Source organism: Parasteatoda tepidariorum, chromosome 10, assembly GCF_043381705.1.
Source record: "Parasteatoda tepidariorum isolate YZ-2023 chromosome 10, CAS_Ptep_4.0, whole genome shotgun sequence".
In the NCBI taxonomy this organism is placed as follows: Eukaryota; Metazoa; Arthropoda; class Arachnida; order Araneae; family Theridiidae; genus Parasteatoda; species Parasteatoda tepidariorum.
The window spans coordinates 17,221,374-17,244,203 of NC_092213.1; positions in this window are offsets into that span (position 1 = coordinate 17,221,374).

Consider the following 22,830-nt stretch of genomic DNA (forward strand, 5'->3'; position numbering starts at 1 on the left):
GTACTCACAAGTAGAGTTTCAAACAAAACATCGCTGATTAAAAAGTCAGAAATAGTTTTGAACTTGAATTATTTTTTTATCCCATGAATTCTACCAATTTTCAGTGGACCATATGGGATAAAAAGGAATTTAAGATGTAGAGTTTGTAAGTAAAGACTACTGTACGTATTTTGCAACAGAATTGTAGCAAAAAATTGCTTTTTTGCGACCAATTTACAGTGGACTATATGGGATAAAAAGGAATTTAAGATGTAGAGTTAGTAAGTAAAGACTACTGTACGTATTTTGCAATAGTACGTATTTTGCAATACTAGTACGTATTTTGCAATAGTACGTATTTTACAAATGTATTAAATATTACTTGAAAAAAGGGAAAGTTTATAAATGTATTTTTGCATGTGTCTGCAGCGTTAAACTAAGAGTTGAAAAATAGATTATGTGTCGGGCTTAGCAAAGCTTAAAACTAGATGCCTTTGGCGACCAAACTTTAATGGTAACTAAACCAAGTGCTTAACACAACTGTAATTAAATATTCTAATTCTTCCTCCCCTCCTCCAAACACCGTAATTAGTTTTTAACAATATATTGCCCATGTGAAACTACGGCCGGAGCTTCGGCTCCTGATAGGGATACCCAAGCAGGACAGGTCAAAGGGGAAATACCAGACAAGGAGGAAATACCAGACAAAGAGGAAATACCAGACAATGAGGAACACCTTGGCCCCCAGGTTGGGGGTAGGGCGTGAGGCTACCCCGTAAATAAACAACTGTTCAGAAATCTCAGGAAGCAAAAAACCGGACTGATCACACCTAGATAAATCTGGATGGGATAAATTTACTGAATTGGCCTTGGTCAGTAACCGGCTGCTGTGTCTAAGAAGAAGAAGAATTTTAACTATTATTCAATTGTAACTATTTTTAAGAAATGTCCGCAATATTGCTCAAGTTTTTTATGTTATGAATTTTAATAACAATTTAAAATCTTCAAATTACTCTAACCACTGTAAGTATGAGTTGGGGACATTTCAGCACAGTGGTCAGCAGTATGCTGGTTGTATAAATCCGCGGCCAAATCTTCTAATTTTGATCAAACTTTTTAAAGTTACTAATACTGATTTTGTTTTCCGTAATTTTTTTTTTAAAAAAAGAAATCTCAAATCTTTCTATTTTACGAAACTTTTGATAATGTTGTATAGTTTCCTTGATTTTCGGAATTACCACCGAATAATAGCACATTAAAAAATAGCATTTTATTACAAAAATAGAAATCCTAGTTTTTTCCAAAAAATAATGTTCTCAAAAAAGCACGTATGCATTCGTTCGATAATGTACGATTCCTTAGATTTCAATTAACATGACTTTTGATAAATAATTTTTGAATTTGCATGTCACTATAGTTTAAGCTTTCAATATCTTTAATTCACTATTCTGTGCGTGTAAAATGCATAATATTACTTTAGAACTTGGAAAATGAATGCTTTAGAACTTCAAACAACTAACGAACTTTCAAATAATCTTCTTTGAAATTGTTATAGATTCTTTCGGAAATCAATTTCAAGATTGAAGTTCTTAAAAGTTTTAGAGTGGAAAGGAAATTTTCTCCAGAGGTGAATATTTCAGGTTTGTCAACTATCAAAAGTAATTCATAAATATTGCTAGAAGGAGTGTTATGAAATTGATGTGAAAAGTTCTATTTACGCTAAAGCAGTTTGGCTCTTTCTCAGAGTAAGGCGTTATTTTGGCCGTGTTGCAAAACAAATCATTGGTAAAAGGTGCCAAGTGCTGCATTGGATTTTTGGGTTCTGATATAATACAAAACGAACAATCTTAAAAAGAAGTGTCAGAAATATTGAGAAATAATCCATCTTCTTATTTCCCACTCCTGTATTTTCTAACGCAAGAGAAATGAAGAAAACAATATTTTAGTTTAGGTAAACATATAGATAAATTTTCGAAATTTTAAAAAGAATTTTCAGTTTTTTAAAACCTGTTTTGAGTGAATTTCACAGATTAAGAAATTATAAAATGTTTACCATAAATATCAAATAAATGAGAGCCATTAATGAAATTGAAAGCAAACATAACAAGGGTTTGTTTCTATGTTTATTGTATAGTATATATAGTGTTTTTATAATTATAGTGTATGTTGCATCATTATTTATTGATATACATGGTGTCCTGCAAAAACCACACTTAATATGCATTTTTAGAACCCTTATCAAAAACGCTAAAAAGTTGGCACACTGGAAGGTTCAAATTATTATTTGAATGAAGGAAAATGAAAACGGCATTGAGATTAAAAAAAAAAGTACAGTGCAGGAATGTAAATGTAATAAACTTCAAAACAGGTTTAATTGGAGGTTGAAGCTTGAAAGTGTTATTTATAATAATTTTTCAACTCCTCTCTGTTTCAACTGTACCGAGTGTTGAATTGAAGATCCGGCTAATATAAAAAAATGACATTTATTTAAATATCAGGAAGCTATTAACGGCTTCTAGCTTGCAAGAAATTCTTTGTCAAGAAAATCTTTGCAAGAAAATGATAATTTACCAAACTTCTTGATATCTATTAACAATTATAATAAGCTATTAACAACTTCTAGCTTAAAGCAAGACCCTAACAAATCTATCTTTTCGAATGATTTTCTGTACGACTAAATCAGAGCTAAAGAAACTGCAAGAAATCCTTTGGGTGATGATATTTTACTAAACTTCTCACATTTGTTTTTAATCCCGCAACTGGTTGTTAAACAACTCTCAGCAAAACTCAATTTTATTTTTCTCTTGATGGCGTCACTAACTTTCACACAAAATCAGTGTAAATTATTCAAAAAAAAAAAAAAAAAAAAAAAAAAAAAAAAAAAAAAAAAAAGAAAAAGAAAAAAAAAAAAAACGTTTTTTCCAATCCCAATTTTTTCGGTTTACGACTACTAATGTTGAACCCCGTAGCCTTGCAATTTTGAATCCAATCCAAAAGACAAGGTAATCCTGGATCAAGTATTGAGAGAACTGTGCCTTCGTGGGTGACTTTTTGATTAAACAAACCCGCATTTGCGTTACATAGAGAGGAAAAACCTTCCACGGTTAGCCTGACTGCCAGGGGAGTCTAACGCATGATCCGTCTACCACTGGGGTCATTTTACGTCAGCACTATGGCCAGCACAATCCGGATTCGGAATTCGCGTCGAGCAGCTATTGCTGGGATTCAATCCGGTTCATCTTATTGGAAGGCGAACACTTTATCGCTTGAGCAATCACGGTTCAAAGCTGATTATTTTTATTTTATTTTTTATAGCCGTAGTGGAACAGCTGGCCCGATTTCGGGCCTACGACTACTGAGGTTCAACTCTGTAGCCTTGTAATTTTGAACCAATCCAGAAGAAAACGAAACTCCTTGATCAGTACCCACTTAGGTATGTTTTGTTAGGGAAACATGGAGGACTTTGAGACTCGAGAGATTTAACGTGCATCAGTCACCATTTACTACACGGGGAATTTTTGGTCGGCGAGGATCGAATCCACGACCTCTTGGACATGGTCCAAGTGTCCTACCAACCAGGCTATCCCGGCCCATGCTGATCGTTTGTAAGGAAAATTGAGTGTTAACGTTGAGCTTCACTTTCCCATATAAGTTAAAATGTTAATTGAAGTGAAATTAAATACAGCGTCATATTACACATCGAATATGGTGAAATATATTTCTCTCTCGTTTACATATTTTACTTAACTCAGATTTATTATTTGCTAATGTATTTTACAGTTACCGTAGTATATTTTCGCCTTGTTTACCTGGCAACTTCGATGCTTAAGTAGTTTGCTTATGTTCTGCATGGCTACGTACCGGTATTTGTTTTATGTTGGAAATATAAAGTGAAAGAATTGAAATCTTTGTGAAAAAAATGGAAAAAATATGCAAAATGAAAAGAAATTTCAATGCAATTTTTTTATTTATTTATTAAATATTTAAATCGACAGTAATGTTAATATCGTCATTTTTATTCTTCGAGTAAATAAGAATTAGTTATGCCGAAAAATTATTTTTATATGTATTTTAAAAATTTAAATTCTGCTTTTATCGCGTGAAACTAAATAAATGCATGCTCTTGATTTCACTACTCTCATAACATAGATTAACCTTAATTAAAATAACGTGAATAAAATCAACTTGGATATATTAATTTCTTTTCTTCTTCTTTTAACCTAAAAAAATTATTTTGAAAGAATGAATTAAAAAAAATGTTCTGATCGTAATTTTTTCCAAAAAGACTAATGCTATGCTTCCCTGCATCCTATAATTCCCTGCATTAAAATCAGGCTAGAATAAACGCATAAAAATATTAATAACTTAAGCTTTCCTACATTTTTGAACTTTAAAATTATTCTTTATTAAAAATTATTCGGCATTTTTCTTTTACTTAACATTTTTCTTTTACTTATGAAGATAAATCTTTGAAATGAATTTGTAATGCTCTTCAAAATTAAGATTAATATGGTTAAAAAATGAAAGAACAAAATTATTTTCTATTTATAAAGCATTATTTTAATAATTAATATCATACATCTATAATCCATCCTAACATCTGTTTTTACTGAATTAAAAAATTTTGCTATTCAGAACTGGAAAATTTCGCCAACAATTAATAATGCTTCAGTGGGTACCATTGAAATTTAAAATATTATAAAGGTACTTTATATTAAGCCCACATATTTATTAAGCTTCATTAGAGTACAATTTATTATACATATCTTAGCTCTCACGAAGTTAATTGCCATCTGAAATAGTTGGATTTAATTATAAAAATTTAAACGAGAGCAAAAAAGTAATGGCTTTCATAGCGCAGCAATCGTAAGCGAACGGCAGGTTGGCACGGGTGACGTCAGTTCGTGAATAATCACGTGATTCCCTGTTTCAGATAGAAGTGAAAGAAAGCAGTTTTTTCTAAAAAGTAATTAAATAATTAGCGCTTTTAGAAAAGTAATGAAAGATTTTCTGATAGTTTTTAGGGATTCTGAATGCATTAAGACTTAAAACAAAATTGACCGCAATTGTCCATTGTTATAACCAATTGGAAAATATTCTCCAAGAACATTTGGTCTCCCTGAATAATATCTTTAAGGTGGTAACCTTGTAATAATATGGCAACAAACTGAACCATATTATTATGTAAAACAATACTTTACTAAACTATGGTAAAACTTCTTGAAACCGAAACACAGTTCAATTCAACAACAACACTTTAAGATTGCACTGAATTTTCACCATAATATTGTTCAAATACCGATATTACAGTTTTATGTACTTCAATTCTTCCGTTAAAATTTAAAGCTCAAATTGTTAAAATTGAGTTAATTAAAATTATAATTTCTTTGTTTCAGTTTCAAGTTAATTAACATCTAAATTAAAATAGTCATCATCAGTTAGGAAATGTTCCCTTAGGTCAAAAAGTCATTCTAAATAATATTTTTAATAAATTCAATTTTAAAAATATCCCACTGAAAGAAACAAAAGCAAAATGATGACCATATTTATATCAGTATAACTATTCGAAATTACTATTCTAATAATCTTAGTGCTGGGACTTCAGTTTTGAATATTCAAAGTAATAACCTTTACTAATGACTTTATGTTGTGATACTTTACTAAGAGTTTTAATGCGATATTCTTAAGGGAATATTTATTCAGAAAAGAATTAGTTTATACATACAAAAGGAATTTTTGAGTAAATTCTATAATTATGACTTTTATTTTTCTTGTAATTACGAGAATGCTAATTAAAGTCTTGAGAATGAACTTTCTACTAATTATTTCTCAATTTAATAATCTAATTTTATAACTCCCTTTCGGACATACATTTTATCTCTTGTATATATTTTAATGTAACGTATCTGATTAGTGCAAAAACATGATTTTGAGAAAAATTTTCGATAATGAGTTTATTATATGCTGACCTAATTTAGAATTCGTTTCTAACGATGCTTTTCTTTTGTTTGTAGTCTTAATTACTGTCCCTTGCCAAATTATTAGACGCACTGTGAGGTTCTACGCAAAATCTCAACTATCAGATGATACCATGCAGGTTTATTGTTTTTACGTGACCGAAACCGGTTTGCACTTGTTTACGTTATGGTATCAATTGGTAAAATTAGACGATATGTAATATAAATTTGACGACTGGATAAATTAGATGATATATTACGTAAATATAGAATATTTATTAGATCAGATGTTATATTAGTGTACTACAATAATTAGACCAAATTATTAGACGCACTTAGTTTTTTAATAATTACATGTTTTGCACGAGTTTATATGCAATACTTTTATATTTAAACATGCATGTATTGGGTTTTTATTCAGGACATTTTTTATATACTTCCTTTCTGTATTTATTTTCAACGTATTGCATTGCAATGTTACCCTGTTGATACATGAACGTAAGCAAATGCAAACCGGTTTCAGCCGCTTAAAAACAATAAAGCTGTATCGTATCACCTGATAATTAAGATTTTACGTACAATCTTATCGTGTGTCTAATAATTTGGCCAGGGACTGTATATATATATATATATATATATATATATACAATATCAGAAAGCACTCTGTTTTGCGGATATAATCGTGTGGGCTGAAGAAAAGATTATATCTTTTCTTTCCGGCTTTTTTTTCCGGTTTTTTAATTAACATTTAATTTTTTTTTTTTTTAAAAATAAAATGTTGTTTGTTATTTTTTTTTACTTATTATTTCCCACCCCCTTTTTTTCATATGTCTATAATTTTTCTTTGTTTTATTCTTCATTTTGAACTTATCTAATGAGTGCTGTTTACTTGCAGCTTAAGCGCAATAAATGTTACTTATTGTTTTTCTTAACTTTCTTAGTGTTTTCTTGTATTTATTTATTTATTATAANATAAAATGTCTCGAATCATTTAATCATTATTATGGAATAGCGTAAATTTATGTAGTTTTAATGGCTAGAAAAAATTGGATTTAAATATTATATTGATTTACTTAGTTTATTTTATATCTATATATATATATATATATATAGATAGATATATATATATGTAGATAGATGCTGTAAGTGTAATACAAGAAAAATGTGTTTGAAAAAGCATTAAAAAGATTTACCGCAAAGCTTCCTAAAGTAATCTATCAATCTCATTGTTACGGTTTAATTCCCAAAAAGTTTTCTTACAAATGGAATCAACTTCAGCCATTAATTAACTGTCTTGAAAAGTTGTTCGAAAAGTTTAATCATTAAAGAGGGAATCGCATGAGTTCTTTGAAAAATTATCTCTTGTTGGTCATTCACCTGAAATGTTAAAAAAATGCGTCATGAAATTCGAACTTTTTTTTAATTTCCATGAAATTTATTTTTAAATTAAGGAGCTCAAGCATGCTATTATAGAACATGCATGGTTATGTGCTTTGTTTCAATGTAGATATATTTAATTTATATCACATGGGTAAAAACAAATATTTAACCTTAAATCTTAAGAAATGAGTTATAAAATTGGAGATTTTTTTTATTTTAATGGTATATTTTAAATTAAGGAGATCAAACAAGCTGTTATAGCACATGTAATGTGTTTAATTCAACTGTGGATAGATTTAATATTATAACAGATGAATTAAAAAAATCAATGTAGAAAAAAAATTATAACTGGATCATTCTGTGTATGCTTTCGAAAAATATTCCGAATAGAATCTCGAGAAAGAATAATTTCGGTTTCACAAAACGTATTGAGGAACTTATAAAACATTGAAAAGTTTTAGAAAATTAAAAGGTCTAAAAACGATTTTAAAAAGAAGTAGAGATTTGATCTTTTAGCTATGATTAGCTCATTAAGCTATTCTTAAATAAGTAAAGGAAATATATTATATAAAGAGTTTCAGTTGAGACACAAGATTAAGCTTACCGTTACCGTAATCGTTAAAAACAAATGATTTTCTTTCCTGATGTTGGTGTTTTATATTTTTTTAGAGTAAGAACTCCCCTAGTCATTCGCCTTGACCCGTGGCAGTAACTATGGTAAAGAGGTATAACTATTTCAAGTAGGGGTGCGCTGTCACTGTTTGGAGAAGGTTTTGGCTCGGTTTGGCGAGAGAAAGAGAATATTTTTCTTCGGTCTGTTGTGTTAGCCTTAGAGTGAAGAGAAGCTACCCTTCCTGAAATGCACTATTCTTGTTTCCATAGCAATAGGCGGCTTCAGATTTTGCGGCGTTGGGAGTTCTTACCGTAGACAAACTATATGCTACTTGTCAATCCTGCCAAGCCCATTTTAGGACAGAGGGGTGCGCTTATTTTTGTTTTCCATTGGTGCAATATGACCAAGAAGGATTCGACTTCTGCCACACACATATCACAGTCCGTTTTAAAGGGAGGACTCATTTACAAATTATCCATCTATCTGCAGATCATAATTTTGACCAGAACCAGAACACGATCTATCTCCAATGTAGTACTTCCAGAGGCATTGAATTGTTATGGGAACTTGGAGGACTTTCTGACCCCGACTTATTTAACGTGCACCAGTCACCATTTCGTATACGGAGGGATTAGGTTATGGGAATCAAACTCACGACCTCTTGGCCCAACGCCCAACCAGCCAGTCTAAACTAGTTCATTTCCATTGTTTCATTTGAAAATCAACATAAGCATCGTATTAAGTATAAATTTCTAAGGAAAGATAACCATTTTATCTCCATTTAAACATCTATCACCATCAGACTCGAAATACAGATCAAAAGAAACTTTTCATGATAATATTTGCTTTCAATAAAAAAAAATAAATAAATAAAAATCAGACAAGGATATTCATTTACACTTAAAATCGAAAACTGCTATTTTGTATTTAAAAAATAAAAACAAAATAAATAAGAAAATTAATAAAATAATTAAAAAAACACAGTGAAAACTTTGATGTATGCTAAGAGAATTTTGTTGAATATTAGCCCAATATGCAATCTACCAGCATAGTTAGTCCCGCAGTGGACTGATCGTTAAGACACGGTTCCCAGCAGATCACCGAAGTCAAGCATCACTGGTTGCGGTCAGTGTGCGGGTGGGGGACCACTTGGATTAGTCTGCGTAGGGACCCAGGGTGTGCGGTATTGGTCCTCGTTAAACTGTTCTACCGTAAAGTGCTCGACTTCGCGTGCAGGTTGTCGGGCTACCAAAACGGGGGGTGCCATCCCCTCTGCAGAGGATCAAAATTGTGATGGCATGTCTTCGGATCATCCTCAGGGATGTCTCCCAGACCGTCGCCAATAGCCTATTGTGCAGCTCAAGTGCGACGTAAATTTACAACAACAACAACAACCAGTATAGTAACTTTAGAAATCAATAGGTGGCGCTACTATAGTATACTGTGATAAAGTTTATCGTATACCGAGAAATGACACCTTTATAAACGAGTGTTTAGGATATGCTACAACCATCTAGAAGGGAGGTTACTTTCTTCTAGATGATTATTGGTATGCTGGGCCATAGCAGTTGATCTTAAAAAGCATTAGTATAGGTTGCTCCACGCAATTGTTTACCAACCAGTAGCACTTAACCTTTTAAGTTGCAATGGGCAGGTGTACTTATACTTGAAACTAAGAGATGTTAACTATAAAAAATAAAAAATGAAAGTTAATTTCACAGGCAGATCACATATTTGGGTAATACCGATTTATGACTTCACGATCTTAATAAAAGATTGTTCTAAAAAATCTAATAAAATTGTAAATATAATAAAGATTGTAAAATAAATATTGTAAAAAATCTGAGCATTATTATGCTTAGATTATTTCAAATTATTTTTAAAGGAATCACTTTAGAAAAAATTAATATTTACATTGTTTACTAAATGAAAAAGCGGTATGTTTAGAAAGGCATGTTGAATAAATTTCATCAGGAATTATTCAAAAAATTGTGCGAAATGCTTTCAAATTAGAAAGAAAAAAAATAGATAAATTATTTCAATCTAGATTATTCACAAATCTTCAAATAATACAATTTTTAAAGACGGGGTTGAATACAATAAAAGTCTTTATAAGTATTTCTTTTTTAAAATTAATTAAAAAAAACATGTCTACTACTTTAATGGCATGAAATATAGATTTAAATTTTCCATTATTGTTATGCCATTTAAAGATGCTTTTCAATATAAAATAAGTATTTTTTAAAAAAAAGTAGCAAAAATAATAAATTTCAGAATAAGTTTATTATTTTATTGCTTAAAAGAAAGCACTATTTTGTATAGTTACAAAAATTGAAAAGTTCGGATTTAAAAGGTTTAGAAATTTGAGCCAAAACAAATCTTCTTTTAAATTAAAATGATCAGTTATTTCTTTTTCTGAAAGAGAAACTTAGAGTTTCGAGTTGATTTTTCCGCTTGTGTAAATATGAGAAATTGCCGTCGCTATGACAACGGAGTCTTTCTTTAGAAATCTGCACAATTGTATTCCAGACTTTTGATCTCAAGATTGGTTTTTAAAGGAATGATTTAGTGTGAGAAAGCGTAGTCTGTTCCACTTAAATTCAAAAGAAAAAACCCACTAAAAAGTATATATTTAGCTTTTTTCAAACATTATTTTAGCGTAACAAAATAATTTCTTATTTATTTTGCTATTACTATTATCACTTAAAATGGTAAAATCGAAAAAAAAAATGGAATTTGAAAACATATATTTTAAATATTTAAAGAAATGTGCAGTTATCACGGGGACAATATTTTATATTAATTTTGAGCATTTTTAAAATTTCGAGACAGGCTTTATTTTTATTTATTTCTAGGCTTTATTTTATATGCTAGGCTTTATTTGATATTAATTTACAGGCTATATGTGGATTTGGTTTTGGATATTTTCTTCTTCGACTTATACTCATTTAAAATTTTCACTTAATCTCAAGAATGTATTGTTATTAAAAGTAAATGTTAACTTAATTATTTATTTTTATCCTGTAGTCACAATTAGAGTAAAGCGTGCTTAAGTAACATGCATATTTTGTATTATAACGTAATAGTTGAAGAAATTAAAATTTAAAACTATATTTGTACAAAATATCGAAATTGCAAAAACTCATTATAAAAAAGAGCTGAATGTTAATATATAACTCGCACATATATAAACGTTTTGTGGTAATCGAATAGTCAAGTCATGAACTAGGTAATTATTCCAAATCATGCAATCGATTAATTCCCTTTTTCTCTTCTTTTGTTTGCGAAAAAACTGAGCTAAATAACTTTGGTGTTAGAAGTTATAAATTAAAATATAAATTATTAAAAATTAATTATTTAAATTCTTCATAAGCAACGATTAAAATCACAAATGGTAAAAACAGAGATTATTTAAAGTTACTTTTACGATACAATCTAAAACATGAATTAAGCAATAAGAAGCATTTATACAATATTCCTCAAAGTAAAAACAGTTTTTTAAACAAACATACACACAGCACAAGCGTGATATTATTATGAATTCAAGCAAAACCGATGTGAGAAGAAATTATATATTATAAAATTATTTCATGCAATTGATAGATTTATATAAATCTTGCGAGAGCATACATATCTTAATACAACTAAAAGTATATTTGCATTGCGTAACATCGTATATGAGTAGTTTGTGAAATCAATCCAATAAGAAAATTAAAATTTCTTATCAAACAATCGACCACAATCAAGATTTTTATCAAACAGTAGATAAGATTGAAACTTACTTGGAATTATCACTAAACATATGACTACTAAACACAAAACATTGCATTATAACACGTTTATAATACAATGCAATTCAGCGTACAAAAACCGGTTTTTTAACCGGTATGTTAAGTGTTAAATAGACTACAACTAGTATGCCAAACATGTGCGAGACGAAGAACTCATATTTTGTCAATAAACTTTCTGCAAACAAACCGTCATCTTTGGTGTTGTAGTGTCACTCTCTCAAAATTGCATAATTATTCGCCTTTAAACTTTTAATTTTGGTCTAAAAGTATTTGTTATGCGTTTAAAATTCTCCCTACTAGCATTTCTTATAATTCAGTAAAATCGTTTAAATATACTAATTATTGTCCAAATTTATGGAGCTCAACTCAGATTGATGCAAGTTTTTATCAATTATTGGTGCTACAAGTTTACTACACTTTTTAAAGTGAACCAGAATATTCGGTTCAGTATTAATTTGAATTGAAGCAATCATTTCAACAATTTTTATAATTTTTCAGCACCCAATTTGAATAGGTATTACACCGCAGTGCAAGATGAACGTCAAGAAAATATCTACTCGGGTAAAACCTGGTGAAAAAACGGGCTACTCTTTGCTGAAGGAGCACCAGAAAAACTGTGCTTTGGACCATTTGCTTGTCTTTGTCTGTATGTGCTGAAGCAGATTCATTCTGGAAGGAGTATTTTAAATTTTTCGATAAATTTTTGTAACCTAATTAGAATAATAATTAGTGATTATATTACTCAGTGATGTATCGCAAAAAATATTTAGTTCTTATTTTTATCCAAATTATTTGTAACTATCCTAAATTTGATTCAAAATGCAATTTACCATATCATTGAAAGACCTTTGCAAAAGATTCAAACTTGAAAAAATTTGCTCAATTGAATTTGAAATTGTTTTTTATTTCTTTTGAAATTAAACAGCGACATGTTTAAGAACAGGCTTAAATATATTCTAAAACATGTTCTGACCAATATTTATTGCTAAGTCTTAATAAGATATTTTGCGAAAAACGTTGATTAAAGAAGTTTTATAGAAAAATATTGAAAATATATTTCTGATTTTTCAATATTTTTCTGTATTACGAATTCATGTATTACTGAACTCCAAAAGTATATTTCTTTTTATTAGCCGTTATATATCAAATTAAACTGAATGCTTATTTTTATCAAGAAAAGGTATTTCTGTTAACACCTAAAAAAACTTAATCAGAGGGACAAGCTTATTGATATGATTGAACGATTGGAAAACCATCTATAATAGATCTTCACAGGTGTCAAGAACTTCTGTAAGAATAATAAGCAATTTTTTTATCTATTAATCAGAAACCAGAGGAAAAAATCATCATTCTTCATCTGTTTCACAAGAAAGTATTAGTTATCTATTATTTTATAAATGGAAAATCTTTTAAAGTGTTACATATTTAATAAAATACACCCTTATTAATGCATTCATTCTTTTCTCGCGTTTTAAAAACGATGTACTTGCAACTAAAATGCATAAATTTTTTATGCGTTTCATAAAAATATATAAATGATCTAACTCATTCATTAAAAAAGATATTCAAATTTGAGTACCATTTGAGGCTGAACCATTTGAACATTTTCACGTTTGAGGCGATAAAGGTTGAGCGGTATGTTGTATTGTGGTGATAGGTGGTTTGGTTTACCATAATTGACTTATTAGCGTGTATTTCTTTTTTTTTTAAAATGTTGCTAAGATTCGAGCAGCGATGGCTCAGATGATAGAGCGTTCCAATGACGTGAACCGGATTCGAATCCCGGCGATGGCCTGAATGCGAATCCGCCCGGATACGATTCCGCTTACACCGACCACATTGCTGACGTCAATGTCCTTAGTGGTAGACGGATCATGGGTTAGAGTCTCTTTGTCATTAGGCTAACTATGGGTAGTTCTCGTGGTCTTCTACTCAGCGTAATGTAAACGCGGGTTAGTTCCATCAAAAAAAGTTCTTCACGAAGACACATTTCTCCCAATACTTGATCCAGGAGTACTCTTGTCTTCTGGATAGGTTTCAAAGTTGCAAGGCAAAGGAGTTGAATATTAGTAGTCATAAATTCAAAAATTGGGTCAGTCGTTCATCGATGGTTATAAAATAAAGTGAAATAAGTTACGAAGAAAACGATCAAAGGAATATACTCTTCTTCATTCAATAAATTATTTTTTTCTTCAAAAAATGCAAATTTTTTTCTGTCAGAATTATTTGGTTATTATTAATGCTAAATGTTCGTGAAATTCCCTTAAAAAAGCAAAATCATAAAAAAATCGGAACAAAATTTTTTTTTCTTAATTTTATTAAAACTGCTGTATTAAATTAAAGCGGAAGAAATCCCCAAAATCATGATAAATAAAATCTTTCTTGATTTTATTAAAACTGTTGTATTAAGTTAAAGCAGAATGACAAAATAACAATGAAAATGCGTAAAACATAATCAACATTATCCATGCCATGCATAGCAAAAATCTAATTACTACATTTTTTAAAAATTATTTTGTTCAATTTTGCTCAAATTCTCCTAGCTTAACCCTAATTAACAAGTTTTTGCTCACATACATAACTTAACACATTTTTTTTTGAATTTGCAAACATTTTTATATTAGTTATATTATTGAGCGTATGCTAAAGTTCAACGTAGTCATTTGAACCTAGATCATCATTTATTGCCTCGTTATACATCAGCTAGAGATACGCTTTTTTCTTTAAAAAATGCTCGTAAAATAGGTCATAAAAGTGAATTAGTTTTGGATAGTTTGGAAACTCTTCATTTAAAAAAAGTCATAAAATCCTGAGATTTTCCTTCGCCACTGTTTAGAATTTATAAAAGCCTTTGAAAAATGAAAACAATTTTGAATACTACGTTAAAAGAAATAGATATGCGTTTGGAAGTAAAGTTTTTCTACACCTCTTCACTTAAAATGGAATTTATTGATAAATAATACTGATATTTTTTCTAAAAATAACTAATAAAGTTTATAAACAGTTTAAACGACAATTTATGCGTTTTTGAAGCCACCAGACTTAAGTGTTTTTGTTGACTGCGTAAGATCAAAGTATTATACAAAATCCCACAGCAAAGCAAAAGTAAAGAAATCATGCTTTAATTTTTTATTATATTATACACATTTTAAAAAGAAATAGTATAGAAATATTGTGAATGTATAAGAATTTTTTTTATTAAGAACCGTTTTAAAATTTTTTTCGGAAACTACTACTTTATTTTTAAAGATCATACGTTTGTTTGCTTCGCTGTATTTTTGTAACATATTTCTTCATGTTTACATTGTATTTTCATGAGTGTACACTGTTATAATTTTTATTCTGAAATAATAGTAAAATTATAGGCAGCAGTCTGTCATCTGATTAATCATAAAGGTTAGTAACATGAAACTGAATAGAACTGGCATGGTTAAAAAACCGTGAACACAAAACTATAGCATACTTTCGAAACCATTAAAATAAAAATTGGAGCTTTGATTGTGCTGCGCCATTCATGCATTAATGATAATTTCGTGTTGAAAAATTTTGCAAGCAATCATAAAATTCATTTATCTAAAGATAATTAGGTGTAAAAAATAACTTTTAATATAATTTTTTATTATTTTATTTAATATTAGTCGAAAAGATTTCGAGTCGTAGGGTATACAATTTTTTACATCATTTTAAAGAATATGATTTTAAATGACAAAATACAAAATATGAATAAAATTGGTCGAATAGTAACGAATAAATTTTATAATTGTGTGCCAAACAAGATTTATTGTCTTTAAAATAATTCAGGATAGTACGAAACTCATTGTGAAAGAATTTGTGTTGTGAAAATTGTTTGATTTATTATTCATGATATGGTAATGTAATTTATCAATTGATATTTATTTAAATTTCAATAATTTGGTTTATAAAGCAATAACTTGTTAAAGATTTGGATTAATGCTGATGAAGCATATTATTTTATGAGTTCGATTAATATTATTAAATTATAATCTTTATATAATTAAGAATGGCTCATATAGTAAAAAGGAAAGACTATATTACTTTTTTTATTAATATTTTGAAATGATTAATTTGTTATGAACTAAGAGTTCATCGGAGGGAAGTGTTAATAATATCTCAATGTAAATAATAATAAATTCAGAAACTAAACAGATGGCGCTCTGCACAGCAATGTGAAATCATATCATTAATTGTAATCAGTTTCCTCCATGCCTCTGTATCATTACCATCATCCGTGCTTGTTATTAAATATATTTTATGTTAAAGGCGTTTTGTAATGATTAAACCCCGAAATCATCTCACTTTATTTAACACTCATAATAAGTGTAATTAATTATATAACACAAATTTTCGACCACTCTAATCATTAAATGAGACCAATTTGGTGGCCAAGAATCAAAATCTTTCTAAAAAATGAAATTTTTTTAGGGAAGGTTTAAATTTGTGTATGATTTCTTCGTTTAATTAATAGTTACCACTTTTTTAGTACATTTGATATTATCTCATATGTATCGGACATTAAAGATACATGAATATCTGGTAGATAAATCTTTAAAATAAAAACTCCATCACTAAATTTTAGGCCTTATTATTTTTTTTCTGTTTGAAAACATCTTTGTTTAAATAGTAATATTAATTTTAATTCTTATTAAAGAGTTATCTCTGCAAAACTTTTAGAGTAAAAGCTTTGTTCCTTAAAGAACCTAACGCGTATTCTCAAAGAACCTAAAGAACCACGCAAACGATTACTTCATTTATTTTAATTAAATTTGAAGTAAAGAGCTATATATATATTATTATATATAGCGTTCACTGTAAAATATTTCAGATAAAATACCGTATAAAGTACTGTCAAACAGAGTGCCGGTAATTTCTGCGGTAAAATTCATTTTTATGGTACGATTTTAGGGATATAAAAAATACTCAATTTTTAGAGTAATTATTACTGTAAAATCACTGAAATGCTGAATTGAATAAATATTTTTGCAAAATTTAGTATAAAATTTTACCATATAAATGGATATCATGGATGCTACACTCAGCGTGTACTAAGAAACAAATTCTGGTAAAATTATCATAATGTATGGTGATGACTTTTCTAGTTAAAAAAAACAACAACATATTTCGGGTTAAAAATACAAAATATACGGTATTGAAGACAATCATGTGGTAATTTAACGTTTTGAGTGGTAACGGTTTTTGGAAAATTCTGGCTTTTAAAACCATAGTTTTTATTACCTCACATTTAGTAAAAAAAATAACTTTAAAATTTTTACAAAAAATACTAACTTTTTACTGTAATATTTACTGTAAAATCTCTGGAACACTTAATAAATTAAAACAAATATTGTGTATAAAATTTGACGATATAAATAGATTTTACGAATACTACACTCGGTGGGCACTAAGAAAAAAATTCTGGTAAAATTTCCGTACTGTATGGTAACTACATTTCTAGTAAAAAAACATATTTCTGGTTAGAAATACAAAATATACGTTATTGAAATCATTCATCTGATGGTTTTTTCGGTTATGAAGTAATAGTTTTCCGTAAATTCTTGTTCTCAAAATTATATTTATAAAACTATATTTTATTGATAATTTCACCAAAATCATTACCAAAGCGCTTCAGTAGAAACTACCGAGCTTTTTGGTGTTTGGGTTTGGGCCATAAACACGGTAAATTGTACAATATTTAGATAGTCATGCATCTTCATCAGCGTTACCAAAACTTTTTACCGTAATTTTATCTGGAATTCTTATGTGCAATTAATTTCCCCTAAGACTTGTTTGAAATAACTTCTTAAAAAAAGAAAAACTATTTAATATTGGAAATATTTTTTCTGAAAACTTATGTTCTGAATATTCTTCATTTTTTTAAAGCAATTTTATTAATTTTTTTAAAAAATTAAATTTAATTTAAGAAAATTATTTTTTTAATATGAAGCATTGACGCAAAAACTAATTAAAAACTAGTTCTGATTATTGATTATCTACGGTAAATAATATTAAGTTTTAACTTGATAAATTTTTTTAAGAACAAAAATGAGAAAAAAAAGTTTTATTTTTCTTTGAAGGAAATGGGTTTTTAAAATTAAGAAGCTAATTAATAAGAAAATGCTAAATAAAGTAAAAACAAAACGAAAATGTCTTTTTCCTTTAGTGTAATAACTGTGAAATAATTTTCTTCTGTAGTAGAAAAAATGATGATTTGAATATTTTTCCTAAGAAATAATTTATTTTATACGTTTTTTTAAAGTGTTGTCTGATAAAAGGATATTTCGATACTTGTGAAAGGGATAATTTAAATCTGACGTCATTTCCCAAATTTTACAAAATTGAATTATACTATTATTGTTCTTAAGAGGTCACACGTCGATTAACGGGTCGTGATAACACGCCGACTGCTAATTTAAGTCTGCCTATTTTCACACTAACCAATAAGGTATAAATATTTTCAGTGGAACTTTGATAGAAAGGTCCACTGAAAGTATTTATACCTTATTGGTGATCAACAGCCATTACAAAATCTTCCGAAAAAGGTTATTTTCTTAGACTTCGGCTTTTTAAATTTGCTAGTACTGATAGTGAATCACAAAGGTATATATTTCTGTAAATAAATACGAATATGTATACTTAAAATATGAACTTATGTCTGGTGTATATTTGGCGAGACCTTAAAATTTACCTTAATGTAGCACGAAACTGTCATTTTATACAACTTTCAAGATCACTAACTTCAATCTCCTACACTAGATAAAATTGTAAATTTCTCTAAATAAGATACCTCAAGTATAGTAGAAACAAAATCAATTCACAGACCTATGATTACCGATTCAATTTTTTAATAATATTATTAAATACGGTGATATGATCTCTCAGATCTCGGGGTTTCAATCATTACAAACGCCTTTTAACATAAAATATATTTAATAACAAGAAGGATGATGATGATGGTACAGTGGCATGGAGGAAACTGATTAGAAACTAATGATTTTACATTACTGCGCAGAGCGCCATCTATTGAGTATTAGAAATTATAATTAACAAANTGAGACACGTACAAGCAAAGAACTACAGTAAGGATATAGATTGCTTAAAGGAAGGACAACATTTACAGAAGTGCTCAAAAATCAGAGACTTAAATCCGTTCATTTCTGACAAAGGGATTCTACTTGTGGGTGGAAGACTACAGCACTCCAATTTGAACTATTATGAAAAACATCCTATACTATTACCATCAAAAACTAAATTTACAGAACTGATAGTGAAAGAAGCACACGAAAAGACCCTACACTCAGGTATTTCAGACACATTAACACAGGTACGAAAGAAATTCTGGATTCCGAAAGGTCGGCAATTTATTAAGTCAATAATTGGAAGATGCGTCTTATGTAAAAGATTCAATGTTCGATCAGGAAGAGAAATCATGGCTCCTCTTCCTAAGGACAGAATAGAACAGTCACCTCCATTTTCAGTTACAGGCCTGGATCGCCAATGTTAAATACGGTGATATGATCTCTCAGATCTCGGGGTTTCAATCATTACNAAACTGTCATTTTATACAACTTTCAAGATCACTAACTTCAATCTCCTACACTAGATAAAATTGTAAATTTCTCTAAATAAGATACCTCAAGTATAGTAGAAACAAAATCAATTCACAGACCTATGATAACCGATTCAATTTTTTAATAATATCTCCTTAAAGTTTAGACCTTTACCAGAGTAAATGAATACAGAAATAGTTATGGTAAAATTGAAAATTGTTTTAAAAAAATTGATTTAGACCCTTCATAATATATCAACGTCAACGTTTTAATAAACGCCAAGGCCGAACTTTTGCCAGTATAGCGGTAACTTATGGTCAGTGGTCGTATATTTTACGGGAAATATTTACGAGCTGACTTTGCGGGGTTTATAGTGGCGTGAGCTTAACGGGCATAAGTTTTAGGAATTATTCCTCCTACTTCAAAAATTTAAATGCAAATATAAAATTCGGTCGAAATAATATATTTTTTCAAACGTTAGTGTTTTATTTTTCATTACAAAAATACAGTGTAAAAATCAAAAGAGAAATAAATGGGTTGAATTTTCAACAAAAAATTGTGGGAATCAGGATTGATTGGATAAAATTTTTTAATCGTCATTTGCAAAACTTAGTCACTGGTGGTGATCGCTAAATTTGACCTATAACTAATAATCTTGAGGTTGCCTATATAAGATTCGAGAAAAAAATTCTCTAACAACCACACTAGAGGGTTCGCAGTTACATGGTTAAAACATTTATGGTAAAAGTACCGTACAATATAACGTTTCTGATAAAAAATAAAAAAAACAATTCTGGCAATAAATAAAAAATACATAGTATTTAAAACATTTATTTGGTAATTTTTTCCTTTCATATGGTAATGGTATACTGGAAATTCTGGTTTTAAAAATTATAGTTCTTATTATTAACCACACGTTTAGTAAGAAAATACAAAACTGAAGAGTAAATCTTACGTTGCATTATGTTAAAAAACAAAATAAATGTGTAATAATAGGCTATTCATATGCATTCTAATTTACGTATGTACGTTCCAACTATTTGGTTTTGAACAGAACCAAATAATTGGATTTATTTCTTAAGGGTTCAGTATCTATGAAAACCGAAAACATTGAGCCTTTTTAGTCAACGTCTTGCATCAATTAAAATAAATAACTAAATAAAATTAAAATGAATATAAATAAATAAATGAAATAAACATAAACTGTTATTTGCAATTTAACAAAATTGGATTAAATATTTATTGCGCATGTAATTTAAGTACCCTGTGACACTAATGAGAATACGAAAAATATTGTTTTATTATTTACTTTAATTACAGCCAATTCTTTTTATCTAACGCTATAAGGAAAAATATAATAAAGAAATTTAGAAGCAGGAGACAATGTATAATTTACTATCATAATNACTAAATAAAATTAAAATGAATATAAATAAATAAATGAAATAAACATAAACTGTTATTTGCAATTTAACAAAATTGGATTAAATATTTATTGCGCATGTAATTTAAGTACTCTGTGACACTAATGAGAATACGAAAAATATTGTTTTATTATTTACTTTAATTACAGTCAATTCTTTTTATCTAACGCTATAAGGAAAAATATAATAAAGAAATTTTGAAGCAGGAGACAATGTATAATTTACCATCATAATTATTTGGATTCAGTACAGCAATTATGTTTTTAAACTAGAACAGGCGCCGTATCAATTAGTTTAATCTAAAGGAAAACAATGCATTTTACGCGAATAAAGTAATTAGAATTATAGAATACTCGAGCTATTTAAAAGAATAAATTCCCAAATGATTAGTCGAAAAAAAGCAATTCAAATCAAAACAAAGGTGCATTATAATAAGAAAGGTTAAGATTCTAAGTCCCATTAACTTTAACTAATTTCTTTATAAATTATTTCGAAATCGTAAGACTATGTTGCATTCACGAAATTTTGAACAATAAGCGAGTAATTAAACTGAAATAATAGTAGTGTTTAGTTTTTGGTGTCTTTCAATAAGTATATAATGAGATAAGACTTTTTATTTTAATACTAAAAAAGCATTGAGTTTCTGTATATAAGTATCATACACCTTCAATTTTAATTTAAACTACGATTGAATTATTGATGAATAATCAATTTAATGAATAATGAATAATCAATATGATTTAAATTTAAATTACAATTGAATAATTGGTGGATTATCAATATTTTAATTCCTCTGTTTTAAATTCGTATTTCTATGAATATTTGATTCTTAACGACTTACCTACAATGATCACGGATAGTTTTGACAAAATATTGATATTGGTGTACCGTTAGTTTGCTTCTGCAGTCAGAAAAATTCAAATTGGTTAACATCAGCCGCTGTATGCTAATATAGTGTGGAACAAACACAAGATATCTAGAAAACAAATTTACAATGCACGTATAAAACAATATTAAATTATTATTTAAATACAAATATTTGATACTTTGAAGTGTCGATAGTATGATATTCGATTACATTGCCTAACTATTGGTGTTAGTGTGTCTAAGTCTGAAAAATTCAAATTGTCAGATATCCTTCATCATATGTTAATATATTATGGTAAAAGCAAAATATATGTATAGAAGGCAATTTTACAATACACAATGTTAAACACTAATCTAAATATAGATACTTGATACTATGACTTGCCGATAGTATGATCATTGATAATGATGAGTTCATAGTGTCAGTGTGTCGTAGGTTTCTGCAGTCTGAAAAATTTAAGATGATAAACATACACTGTATGTTAATATATCTCGGCACAAAGAGAAGATATCTAGAAAACAAATTTACAATACACGTACAAAAGAGTTTTAAATTCTTGTCTAAATAGAGATAATTGATACTTTGACTTGCTGATACTATGCTAATTGACAATATTGTCTAACTATTGATATCAGTGTGCCTAAGTTAGTTTCTGCAGTTTGAAAATTTCAAATTGGTAAATATTCCCTATTGTAAGTTAATATAATACAAGCATAAGATATATAGAAGACAATTTCACGATAAACGTTTAGCGTACGGGACAATGTTAAATTCTTATTTAAATACCGATACGTGATACTTCATCTTGCCAATTGTATTATCATCCATAATATTGATTTACGCTTAATGTCAGTGTGCCGTATGTTTTTTGCAGTCAGAAAGATTTGAAATGGCAAATAGTCACTACTATATGTTAAAATATTACGAAAAAAACACAAGACATATAGAAAAAAAATTTACAATGCAAAACATTTACAATACAAAATTTTTTAATTATTAATTAATAACAGATTCTGGATTTTTCGTCATGTCACTTGTTTTAAATTCATAAATCATTCAATAAATTCATAGATGTCAGAGAAATGTAGTCTTTTTTTCATAAAAAATAATAACAATAATTAATAAATCTTTGTTTTTTGATTCAATTACTTTCCTTTTTTTAGATAATTTCCTTTTATCAATGTAAGTTATAAATATATGCATATATATATATCTATCTATCTATCTATCTATATATATATATATATATATAT